Here is a 14,288-nt window from a genome sequence, read left to right as displayed (position 1 = left end):
ATTTGAATAAAATAAAATAATCAATAAATAGCTAAATGATTATCATGATCAAAAAGAATGAATTTTTCTTGTGCATGGAGATGTCTAATGGAGAGGGCGCATATGAGGTTGCGTGAGCTTGGAACGCCCTGGGCGCGGACGACATTGACAAATGATGTCCTGGCTGTGGAACACACATCCTTGCTCGCACTTTCACAATATGGGCACCGAACAATGTGCTGACTTGGTTGCGATAGTTGGGGCGGGAAAGGTTGAATATTTGTAGACCCACTGGGTCACTGCGAGACCGCCGCTCTAAAATGCCAAAAGGGCAATGTCCTGAGCTGACCAATGGCAGGAGCCGCCTTATAACAATGCCACCGAAAGTCCTTTGTTGCAGCCCAGACCAAAAGGAAACTGCAAAAAGTTGCAGCTGCATTTTATGGCCACGAAAATAGTCATAGCGGTGTAAACTTCCTCCTTGATACAAGTTTCCAAAGTAGGGTGTTCCAAAGTGTGTTTTAGTTTGTGTTTTAAGGCGTGATAATTATGTGTTAAATATTGAATTAATTTTTGCGCTTGAGGAATAATAACAATCTCCTAAAAAAACTCTTAGTGAAAACCATTACTGTTGGCTTACTGAATAGGAAAGCAATAGAATTTAAATAAAAAATGGTTGACAAAAAAACAAAAAACATTTTAATAATTTAATGGAAATATATTTAAAAAAGAGAGAGAGAGCTGATCTCTGTTCAAGTGAACATGAAATTTAAAGAGGTGTAATAAAAAATTCATAAAAAGTCATACATTTTTTAACACCTCAGATAATAAGTTGCAAGTAATAATAATGTGAAGGAATTAGAATTTTAAAATTAACCCTGTACAGAAGGTCCGTTTTTGGCCATCATATACACATTTTTGGGCGCTTTTTGAGAGGCGGCAGTTTAAGAAGCGAAAAAGTATTGACAAAGTGGCCAACGACGTGACACAGCAAATTCAATTTGCAATAAAAGTGTGCAAGAACCGTTTGAGAGGAAATAACAGAATCGAAAGGAGCAAGTGAACGGAGTGCGAAGTGCAAACAAGGATCAAGTGAAGTCGTGCCATATGGAGGTGGCAGTCTGTCGATAACTGGCTGCCTGTGGATAAGTTAACCTAATCCGCAGCCAGACTCGGCGGACAGGACCATTACACATGTGGGACACTAGTTTATCTGCCGACTTCCCCAGCTGAAGTTCGAGTTCGAGTTGCAACCCGTGCCCGCGATAATTTGTCAGCCAAAAGTTTATTTTATTTCGGAAAACTTTTCCTTGGCGGTTGGCAAGCGTAATCCTAGCTGTCTGCAGCTCACAAACTTGGCAGTCTGCTCGGAAATCTCGACACCAAGCGGGACATTATGCAAATGAAAATTTGTCCAAGCAGCATTTAAGTGTCAGGCAAAAGGATATTTTAGTTCTGGAAATATCATTAAAACGTTGAGTTACTCAAATTGCCAAGAAGAGTAATTTTGCATAGTTAATTTTGCAAGTCTATGGGGAGCTAATTTATTTATTACTTTTGGGATATTTGTACATATATTGTTTTGTTTATTTAAATTGTTATTTAACAATTCCTTTCTGATTATAGTACTTACTGCCCCAAGAAGAAAGAAAGGAAAAAAGTACTAACCGAAACATTTTTGAAATTTAATTCTTAACTTCAATTTGGTTTAGCTCCAAGCAATGTGTCATAAAAGCGAAACAATATGTTTCCTCACTTTTAAGACCTTTTCGCTTTGGTACTATGTGAGCTCTTAATTGGCATTCAAGGTCACTGCCGTCCTGAAACAGGAAACTAACTCGACCTTGACCATGGAAGAGCAGCAGCCGTAGAATTGAGCAAATGCTCCCCTAAATATTCATGAAGCGCGAGTGCAGAGCAGTCCATCATCTCAATTGCAGAGCAGCCGTCATCATCATCAGGAGAAACTGCCTCTGACGAAGGGTACAGGTAGCTCTGGCTATCCCTCTCTCTGCCTCCATGTCCTGCAGGCAGCTCAAATCACTTCCGCTGTGCGCACAGGAAATGAGCAGCCATATTGCCTGCCTAGACTGACAAATGCAAGGACTCGGGACTCGCTCATCCTTGTTACGTTATCCGTGATTAGATATGACTGTTTGGCGTCTTTTGAAATCACTCTACATAGATGGTCTGTAACTTTCTCGCATGTTATAGATAATTTAATGTAAAATATAAGTATTTTCAAATACTGTATTTTTTAGGATTGGTATTTATTAAGACTTTGTTATGGCAGTTGTTTCTACTTTATCTTTATTTGTAATATGCCCATGGGCATCTCTAGTACGCACACACCCGCTGTGGGTTGGCCCACATTGGTGCTGGTGTTTTTATTGGCCTTCTTTGTTGTTGTCGGATGTTGGCAATTTTACTGCAACTTCCGCGAAACGTCGGCAAGTACACAAAGGAAGAGTTAAGTTTATTTTAATTTTCAGCATAAGCGAAACGCGTACGTGGGCAACAATATAAAAAATACAGCAAACCGCGAAATAAGGGTTTGATGTGGTGGGTGGCAGTGGGTGGTTGGGGGGTAAGAGAAAGTGGAAAGGTCGCATCAGACTCGGCTCATTTCCGCTCAATAATAAATGGCGGATGCCTTCAGATTCCGATGTCAGCTGGGAATGTGAGCTTCGCAATGTGAAGAATACTTATTTTATAGGAATGATAATTCAGTATTTTTAAAAAGTGGTGGGCTTTAATGTTATTAATAAATGGGTAATTTTAAAAATAAATAAATGTTAAATAAACATTTACATATATTTATTTGCCGGAATTATTTGTGCTATCAAAACAATCTTCGAAATTCTATAGGCTTCCATTTTGAGAATATTCCGATTAAATATAAAGTCCTTAAGTCACCACACAGTGTGCACAGCTCAGCTCTTCACTGCCGTAATGCCGCACTATCTTGTTATATATTTAAGCTGTCGAATTGATTGGCTGCCGATGGAATCCGTGCACCAGGACACAGCCCCTGGGTTCTCAGAACATGTGCTGCCGCAAACTGGTTGCAGATTCTCAATCTTCGACTTTCTCCTTCCGCCGTTCAACGCCCAGCGCAGCTTGTGCGCGGAAATGAAAACCAAATTAAAATGAAAATTTAACATACATACATATCAATATGGGCGCGAGTGTGAGTGCGCATCCGCCATGCTTGCCGTCATGTTGCAAGCGCAATTAAACGAGAAGGAAACGCGCATTGCCTGTCCGCGAAAGCCGCGGGGATAAGTGCAATCGTGTTTGTATGCCACATATTGTATCTGTTTTTCTGCACAAAGAGAATAACTAATTAGGTATTACATTTGCCTAATAAAATAATGAATTTTGGAAGTCAATGCAAAATATTCGTCTAAATATTTTAAGTCTTGAAATACGGGTTTAAAATTTCTGTTTTTAGTAATTTAAAAAATTTACTTAAAAGTCAAATAAAATATTCTAGGATATCTTTGAAATTTTACCCTTGAAATAATATAACTTGTTAAGTGGTCATTACTGCAAATAAATCAAATAAAATCTTAGATACTGAGTGACCACTTTGTAATGTGATTTAAATATGGCAAAGCATTTTACAGAATTCTACTTATAAATAACATGTACTCCCATTTCTATTTTGACTCAAAGATAATATTATAGAAACTTAATTGTAATACATTTTTCATTTAAAAAATGAACCTATTTCGTGCAGTATGAGCACTTATTTGCGTAGGGGTCTCCACGGCAATGCCTTTTGTACTCATATCTGTATCAGCACTTGTATCTGTATTAGTATCTGTATCCGAATAAGTATCTGTATCTGTTTCTGTTTCTGGTGTCCTCGCACGTGCACATGCAGCTTATATTTACAGATAAACAGTTCGCATCAACGTGCTGAGTGGCTGCGTGTGGGTGGCTTGGTGCGTTGGTGTGTGTGCGTGTGTGGAGGGGTCAGGTCACCAACGACTTGATTGTTTTTCCGCGTGCGGTTTTCCTTGCCTCAGGCATTGTACCTCCTACCTTCCATTTTCCGTATCTCCGCCCCGCCAGCGTTTCAGGTGCACAAAAGGAGGCGTGGCAGGTGGATTTGACCTTGGGGCGCAGGCGAAACGAAGTTGAAAGCAAACACGTGCCTTTGTCTCTGTTGATCTTAATTATAGAAAAATGTTTATTTTAAAAATTATATAAATACGTTTTTGCTTCGAGTGCATACCGTTTGTAATTTGCAATTTAGAAGCAAGTGAATAAAATGAGCATTTTTAAATTACGTTAATCAGTTACAAAAGGGCAAGTTATTTTTTAATTCATTTTAATAACTTTTTAGTTCAGCTTCTAACTGATCGGTGGAAATTATGTTTCTTTAAACATGTGTCCGATTGGTTAAGTGTAAGCTTAAGTTTTTATCACAAACTGAGCTGCCTTCGTCCTAATTTGCATAATTTAATTTGGCTCACAGCTCACATTACATCCGATCAATTTTTAATCTACTTTGCAGTCGCACTTTCGACCTGCTAATAAATCAATTTGTATATACGACCTAGCGTGTTTTGAAATAAATAATCAACGTAATTATAACTAATTAACACATATCCTATGTAATTATAGCTAGAGTTGTAACGCATACAATCTATTTAATTATAACTACCAGTAATTGTTAATTGCAATTATTTCTTATTCTTAGAACTGTGCTATTTTTATATAACAATAAACATTATTGATTTGCTAGGACAAACGAATTGCTTATCTTTGCCACCGATGAATATTATTGTTATTGCCGAACAATGCCTGTGTCCCTGACCGGATATTTCATGAGGGACCGCGAAACAAAAAACATAGTCGCTTTGTGGTTAACCGACATGCGCTAAAAAAAAGGTGTCAGCTGAATAGTCCCTAAATTACTGTCAATTGTGGACAGTACTTTTTGTTTCTATTTCACATCTGAGTGCATTTAATTGGTTTTTACTTTTGTCCGCATCATCAGCAATACCAAATCGATTTTTTTTTCCTTGTTTGCCGCAACCGCAAAAATGCTGCCAACAAACGAAGAATTACATAAAGCCAATTAAGCGAATTGTGCAATGTGCACAGAAAACGCTTTGCTACATACATATTTTTTAGCAATTTGCATCAGACATAGAACGCTTTCGATTTCAGTTCAGATGTATGCAAATCGATGGAAATTTACGACTTTATTGCAATCCGACGTCCATGGACCCACCTCATTGCCAAGTCAAAGGAGTGAAATCTCTTTGATAAACACCTTTCCCGGTCTGGCTAAAAGCTCCTCGTTCTGAGGATGTTGAGCATGTGTATTGTGAACATTTTTCACATTGGGGCACACACGAAAAAAGCAATATCTTGCTACCAAGGCTAGTACGTTCTCCATAAGCCGCTTTCTTCTTGTTATGTGAACGCTCTCACGTCTTTTTGCTGGGGTCATGGCTTATTTCTTTGTGGGCCAACGGAAGATGGGCCTGCTCCTGCCATTTGGAAGGATATGAACGAAGCTTCCATGGCACCCACCGCAAATGGGGCGTGGTGCGGTGCAGGAAGGATAACTCAGATGACTGACTTCGCAGGTGAAACTTTTTCAAAGGAGTCACGTTGATTTTTTTTTCGAAAGCAATGCAAATTTCTTCATGCCCCGTTAAGATTAAATTAAATTCTTTGGGCTGGTATTTTGGTTTATTAATTTTCCAAAATCTTTGATTTTTAAACACAACAATATGTGTAATCAATATGGAAAGAAATGTAAATATATAGTATATTTGATATTATATTAAACAATTATATATATGTAAGTAATGTTTTACTAATGATTGCTTTTCTGTCCATGATGCAATCTTGAAGACAATCACACAAAGTCCCATCAAAAGAATAAGACCTGTTTGAGTGACACTCGATTTGGTATCCGTTTGCTTGTAATTATTTGGCCCTGGGTGTGTTTCTTTTTTGCTGCCCTGCCTTTGAAGGGGCTTACATTGATGGACATTAGGCAATTACAGAGGGAAATGATGAAAAGCCCAGCAAAGCAATTAAAGTGAACATAATCAAAATGATGGGGGCCAGAAGAGCGTAAAGATGAAGGTGCTTCTTCTCGATTCGGGCGATGGGAATCAATGGACTTGAAGGACATTCCTCTGGGCAGATGGTCGGGCTTTGTTGATTGACATGCCCCTGATTTGTACGAGAGTTATTCGCCTGGCATTTTTTAAGGATGAAGGTTATTTTTGTAAACTACTGCGAACAACGGGGCTCGTTGGGGAAAAAGAAACACAAAAGGATATTAAAGCAAGGTCAAGGTTCATTAAAATATATAAATATACATAAAATTTTCCTTTAATCCAACTACTAATTTTTATTTTCAATATCAGCGAATTTTGATTTCTGATTTAATTTCCTTGTCAGCCTCTAGTTTGACTTCAAAGCCAGCAATTATGGGATATGCTTAATGGATTGCCACGTGCTGCCAGCCTCTTCGCCATTTAATGAAGTCTCATTTAATTTTCAATTCCATTCGCTGCCTTACGGGATGAAACACGCGCTTCGAGTTTCCTGCCGTCTCCACATGAACCCGTCTCCAAATCCTTCGCATCTCACATGTCAGAATTTAAATGCGACCACGCCCACGCCGAGTATCGAAACCCGAATTTCTGGCCAGGCTCCTAATGAATGTCTCTAGAAGTGTTTCGCTCGATATTCGCCTGACCGCCGCCGACTCATTGAACCGTACCGTTGATAGAGATAGGGATATGGGCGGAGGTGCAGACGGATACCGGGGCGGATGAGGGGTGGGACCGACATCGCCGGCGCCTGGAGGAACCCCCAAAGCTGAGGGAAACCGCCGGAGCAAACAACTCAAGTGGTTGCGGAGCAGACGAGGTCGTACTTTGGGCCACTCCTCCGAAGACCGTGGACCGATTTCCATTATATCTACGATGCTTTACTAACTTAAGGTTAGTTGGGCATTCACTGGGAAAAATAATCAGGCTTTCGAAGCTTAAAAATCATTTTTTTTATTATATTAACAAATATATTAAAAAGCAACTTTAATGTACTACCTTACCATTTGAATTGAATTATAACAATAATTTATGTACAATTTAAATACATTTATGTTCTGTGAGTTAGGAGCATTCTTAATGAATTGGAATCCCGTAAAAAGTCTTTTAAGATCTAATGAATAAAGTTTTTCGTTGTAAATGGTAAATAATGAGAGAATCATTTAAAAAATCCTCCTAGTGTAACCCAATTCCTTTGAGCACTACACAGTGAACAAACACATGGCACGAAAATGCGTTTGTTTTGATTAATTAGCAAACAATAGGGGGCTTTGTGTAAGTTGGGAATGGGGCGTTCGGTTGGTTCGATTTGAGTGCGATTAGCGCAGACCTTTCAATTTGTGCTTTCCATCCACTGGCTCTTCAAGGAAAATGTCTAGCAAAGGCTGATTTCCAGAAATGTTTTCTGATTTCAGTGGTTTTTGGTTAATCAATTTAATGGGAACAAAAGCTGGCTTTAATGGCAGTAATTGGATTTAATAGAATGTGGTGAACTAAATAAACGTTGTGGTATTTTAATATAAATGAGATCTTAGATCAAGTAATTAAAAATATTTTATAAAGAAGATAAATATAATAATATGTGGCACTTATCGCTTTTGCATTACACAATATGTTAGAGAAGCTCTCTAAACATTCTAAATTAAGACCCTTAACTGAAACCAAATACCAGCTGTTACCAACACCGTAATTAGGTAAGAATTTTAAAGCATTTCGCACACGTGCGTGTTTCTGGCCTTCCACCTCAGCACATCTTTTTGGCCCTGAGGAGAGGCAAATTTCGACAGAATTTTCTGCTTCCATTAGGACAGAGGTCAGGCAAAAAAAAGGGAGCAACCACAGAATTATGTTGTGAGTAAGGGGGGAAATGGTCATGAATGAGGAGCTCAGAAAGGAATGCTCCGACATACAAGTGGCTACATCCGTTGCACGTGCGGCGAACTCAAAGACTCAGTGCCCAACACTTGAGAGTTCGGGCATCGGGATTCCTGGGAAAAAGGTTGAGGAGTCCAAGGACCAAATTCCGAGCTCGGCAGCTGCCTTGTTATCATAATCGAATTTACGTTGCTGTTATTGTTGCCTTCCTGTTTGCCGATACCCGTTCGAGTGTAAACATTTAATATTATCAATAAACGCAAAAATTTGTCTTCGTCTTCTCCGTTGATTTTTCAACACGCGCCGTGTCGCGATAGCGGAAAATTTGAAAAGTTCGGGGATTATCTTCTGTTTGAGTACAGCTCGATTTTCTTTCCGCTCGAATTAGTTTTCGAATTGTTTTGTTATCCAAAACCAAAAGAATGAAATGCTACAATTAACCTGAATGTGCCATTTCCCTTAATGATCATTAAAAATTATAATTATGAATGGATGACATCATTCATGGAACATTTTTTCAGACTTGGTTTAAAATAAGATGAATAATTCGAAAAGTGTTAAATCACATCCTTAATCACGATTGCTTTTCCGGTTAATATATTTTAATTATTAAGATTTCGATATTAGGATATATAAATTTCTATATGGAATATTAAATATGGCTCAATCCTTTTATATTGCCTTTTATCTATATTGGTTTGTTAATTTTAGAAATATTATAAGGCTTAAATTATTTTTCCCTTTCAATAACTCAAAATCAGCAATGCGTGTAAAACACGCTTACATCGATCTAAAGAATTTATTGAGAGGTAAACTTGCCGAGAAATGAAAAATTCGCATTCATCTGCAATTTATTTTTATATTTCATGCGGAATTCAGTATCAAACATTTCCAAATCACTGAACTTGCTCGAAAAATGCCCGCATATAATTGCCAATTCATTCATCAAAATTCCCAAACTTTTCTGGCACGCACTCAAACTGAAGAAACCGGAGACATTTCACACCTGTTACACATGACAAGGATACACAACGAGGAAACCCAAACCGAAGGAGCAACCTTTCTCTGGTTAATTAGCACAGTGGGTGTCGTCTGGCAGACGAAAACTTTGTTGCCAGTTCAGTGAACCCGAGTTTTCAAATCCGTCAGGGTTCAGCGACGTGACAGGGAAGGATGGAATCACAGACCAGACCCGCTAACGAAGTGCTCGTTTCGACAGTTTATTGATCTTGAAGTGCAAATCTGACCACTGGCCATCAATCAGGGGCAGGTAAACACACCTGTCGGCAACAACACGTGGAAGCCCGAAGCGTGAAGGTCGCTCCACGACTAAGCCATCAATCAAAGGCTCTGACAATGTCGCCACCTCGCAGGCCCCTCTAGATGGAATTCAATCAATGTGATACAGGTAATTTTGAAAATTCATATGTGCGAAATCCATGACGGAATTGAAATTTCAAACTGCTGTTTGTTCTGCAGCTAGTCGGAGGAAATTTCCCAGATAAATTGGAATTTCATCTCAAATGATATGCAAAATAAACAATGATGGGGGCGGGGTATCACTCATCCGTGGATTTGCCACTGAAGCGACAGCTAACTGAATTCGAACAATCCGAACTTGGCCGAAAGTTTTCAGAGAGCCCCTTTTGTGTCAAACTTGATTAAGTTTTATTACGCCTTGGATTTCGAGGGGCGCAGCAAAATGGGCAACTAGTTGACAATCGTTTTTGTGGCGCCATTTTGGGCGTCCAACTAACGTCAAATTGAGAAAAATTGGCTCTTCAGTATTGAATTCTATTTGGGATTTCAAGAAAATATTTTCAATTAAACATATTTTAAACAACTCAAAACGATAACCAGCGGCTTTTAATGAACTTGTTATAAGAGCTTGCTACTACTCACATTTTGTTGGTTATATGATTAGTACTTAGAAACCCAAAACTTTGTAACCATTTTAATATTATTAATATATTATGTTAAGACCAAATCATTGGTAGATGCCCACAGAAAGTTTTACTATTAGCTTCCACCTTGGATGTAATCCTTTGAGCTTTAGCCCATTGCAACGTTCCAATTTCCCGACCCTTTTAACAATTTTACCCCGAAACACCGACTGACTGCCACTCAACATGAGTGTCACGCAAATGCAGTTAGCTTATTTTATTGGCCAATTTTCATTTACACACTTGGTTCGGCGCTCTCGGCGATAAGCAGTTGACCAGAAAAACTCGACTAAATGTTGATTTAAGCAAATTGAAATGACAGCACGCAACTCCTAATTGCAGGGACACACTGAAAGGATATGGAGTCTCGGGCATAAGGACTTATGAACACTTGCGAGCTCATGGATTCATATTCCCATCACGTTTCTCGCCCGTCTCCTTGGGACTGAGATCGGTTATGGGTATGGCTGGCTTGGAGCGATGCAGATTAGATTTACAGTTTGCAGCCCAAAAGGCGCTGATTTATGGCCATTTGCGGCCAAGGCCAATCGCCAGTCTGCGGTCATTGGCGCTCAATGTCTCGCGGTGAAAACACCGTCCACACAATGCCACCATTTTGGCCAATACAATGGCCATGGTCAAGTGTCTGCTGGGCGTCTTCTTCTAAACGCCGTTTATCTGAGACTAACTACTCCTTTGGGTGTCTGCCTGGAATTAGCGCCTGCCACGCCCCCTTCGTCGCCCTTCCGCATAATTCTAAATAGGATATTCAAGAAAGAGTGTCTATCAGAAATACCGATCTGAAGATACCCTCTCAATTCCAATAGACCACAGAATGAAACAACTATGATAAAGTTTAAACTTATTCATACCATATTATTTGTTTACATCTGCAGAATGCATTTATATTATGTAGAAACATGTTGTATTATTATTCAGAATTCTTTCTGTTGAAATTACGTTATAATTTAAATAAGCTTTATATGTTTTGATCTGGCAACGCTCAATTATAGCTTAAGAAGTCATTGTGAAATTACTATTGCTCAGTTTCAATTAAACCGTCAACTACACCACTACGTTCTTGTGTTTATTTGTTCGGTCGGTCTAGAAGCACATAACGGTTGTCCTGATCGTACGGTAAACAACTAACAGTTGGTTATGGGCCTTCAGCAAGCAAAGTTTTCGGTTTGAATAATTCAAAGTAATTAAATGGACTAACACGCGTCCGGTTGAAACTCGAAATAAATAAAAACTAATTTGCGGAATTCGACAAAATGAGTGTGTCAATTCAAATAGAAAAATTAGGCGACGACAATTACGACGTATGGAGCATTTTAATGCGTAGTGTGCTTATAACAGCAGATCTATGGAAAGTCGTTTGTGGCCAATATGTAAAGCCAGAAGATGGCTCTGAAGATTCCGAAAGATGGAATATGCTCGATCAAAAGGCCCTGGCAAGTTTGTTTTTAAATTTAAAAGCAACGCAGTTAATGCATATAAAGGCATGCACAACAGCAGCAGACGCATGGAAAAAATTGTGTGATGTACATTTGCCAGGTGGCCCGATCAGAAAAGTGCAGTTATATCAAAAACTATCAAGGCTGAGAATGCTTGAAGGGGATAACGTTGTTCAATATGTCAATAAATTTGCTGAAACAGTCAACAAATTAGCTGAGATGGACATAACAATTAATGATGAATTAAAAAGCATCATGTTGTTATCCAGTTTACCAAATTCGTGGGAAAATTTCGTTGTAGCGATCGAAACACGCGACACGCTGCCGACGTTCGAAACGGTAAAAGTGAAGCTTCTGGAAGAAGGAGCGCGCAAGCAAGAGAGGGACGATCGCGAAGGTTCTGTCCAAGCCGTGTATGTACATACAAAATTACATGGAACTGCAAAGCAAAAACAACGCGAAGAAAATAACCTTGAAAAACATAGTTTCAAGGGCAAATGCTACATTTGCGAGAAATTCGGTCACCGAGCACGAGAATGCCCGAACAAAGAGAGGCATAAAAAACTAGGGGAAAGCAAGGAGAAATCAAACTGCTTGATGCATATTAGTGCTACCACTCAAAGGAAAAACATATGGTGTATTGATAGTGGTGCCACGTCGCATATGTGTTGTGACAAGGGATTGTTTACATCTTTCATTAATAAGGAAACATCGATTATGCTAGCAGCTGATAAGTTCGTGAAATCGAGCGGCATCGGGACTGTTATGCTTAAATCACAAAATGTAAACATTGAATTACGAGATGTAATTTACGTTCCATCATTGCATATGAATTTTTTATCAGTGAGCAAGTCCGCGGAGTACGAAAACATAACTACTTTTGATAAAAAGGCGGCGGTGATAAAAAACAAACAAGGTGAAGTGATGATGAGAGCAATGCAAGAAGACAATTTGTATTTATTTACAAGTAGCTCTAAAAACGGTGCGGTTCATTTGTTGAATGATTCTTCTCGCATGGCAACATGGCACAATCGGTTTGGTCATTTAAATTTTCAATGTTTAAAAGAAATCAAGGAAAAAGAGGTAGTAATTGGCATGGACGTTAAAAATATGTCGGTGAATATTAATTGCGACACATGCAATATGGCAAAAATACACGTATTGCCATTCCCACAGAATAGCGAGAGAGCTACGCAAAGTGTACTGGAACTAGTTCACAGTGACGTGTGCGGGCCAGTGAATGTTAGTTCTTTAGGCGGCAACAAGTATTTCGTCACGTTCATAGACGACTATTCAAGGAAAATATTTATATATTTTATGCATGCGAAGAACGAAGTGTTTGATAAATTCAAATTGTTCAAATCATATGTCGAGTGCCAAACGGGCAAGAAAATAAAAGCTTTGCGAAGTGACAACGGGACAGAATATGTAAACTGGCAGTTTACAGAGTATTTGAACACCTGCGGCATAAAAAGGCAATTAACGGTTCCGTATACACCACAACAAAACGGCGTCGCGGAACGCGCTAATCGAACGATCGTCGAGATGGCCAAAAGTATGCTGATTCATGCGAAATTAGAGGAGTTTTTGTGGGCCGAGGCCGTGTCCACAGCTTCATATTTGCGTAACAGGTGTCCTTCCAAAGCACTCATGGGCGCTACACCCTTCGAAATATGGCAAAATAGGAAGCCATCCGTTAAACATTTGCGAGTGTTCGGATCTCGCGCGTTTGCACTGGATAAGACAAGAAAAAGCAAGTTCCAGGCAAAAGGAAAAGAGTATATATTTGTAGGATACTCTTCAACAGCTAAAGCTTACCGTTTATACGATCGGGAAAAACGTATTATTGTTGCACGTCGTGATGTCAAATTTGTAGAGGGTGAGTTTGATAACACTGAATCTGAAAAATGCACTATTTCGGAACAAAATAATGACTTCGCTACAAACATCATTCACCTTGAGTCAATCATCCAAGTACCAGAGCAGCAGCGGCCGGCTATGCCCATGGTGGTCGAGCAGAGCAGTAATTCTTATGACAGCTATGACTCCGGTGAAGAGGAGGAGGAGTTTGTAAGCGCAAGCGATGAAAAGCAAATTCTCACTGAGGAGGAGATCGTACCAGACGTACAAGAGCAAGAAAGCAACGCACCTAGACGTGGACCCGGCAGACCAAAAATTATTCGCAGTGGTAAGTCCGGTAGACCCAGAAAACAATACAACAGCCTCAATTACATTGAAAACATTGAGACGCCACAGTGCGTTGGAGACGCTTTACGGGGCGAGCATGCCCAAGACTGGAAGACGTCAATGCAGAAAGAATATGATGCTCTCATTTCAAATAACACATGGACATTGTGTGATTTACCTCCAGGACAGAAGGCCATAGGATCCAAGTGGGTCTTTCGCGTCAAAAAGGATAAAGAGGGAAATATACAAAAGTTTAAATCAAGACTTGTTGCTCAAGGTTGTGGGCAAAAGATGGGCGTCAACTATTCGGAAACGTTTTCTCCAGTAATCCGCTACGAAACCATCAGAATGCTATTCGCTATAGCAGCAGAAAAACAGCTATGCATGCACCAGGTTGACATATCAAACGCATATTTAAACGGCAGACTTCAAGAAGAAGTGTATATGAGGCAACCACAAAACTTCATTGATGAGAAGCATCCAAACAAAGTATTAAAGCTTCAAAAGGCGATCTACGGACTTAAACAGTCTGGGCGTGTCTGGAATGACACATTGGACGAAGTTTTAAAGAGCATTGGTTTCAAGCGCAGCAAAAATGAGGCGTGCCTGTACGCAAAGCAGCAACAGCTACAACACAGCTACATTGCAGTATATGTCGACGATCTAATCATCATCAGCTACGACGAGAACGAAATCAGCGCGATTAAGAGGAAGATCGCAAATAAATTCGACATACATGATGGCGGCCAACTAAA

This window comes from Drosophila mauritiana, chromosome 3L (genome assembly GCF_004382145.1).
Source record: "Drosophila mauritiana strain mau12 chromosome 3L, ASM438214v1, whole genome shotgun sequence".
NCBI classification, from domain to species: domain Eukaryota; kingdom Metazoa; phylum Arthropoda; class Insecta; order Diptera; family Drosophilidae; genus Drosophila; species Drosophila mauritiana.
This window is presented reverse-complemented; position numbering follows the sequence as displayed.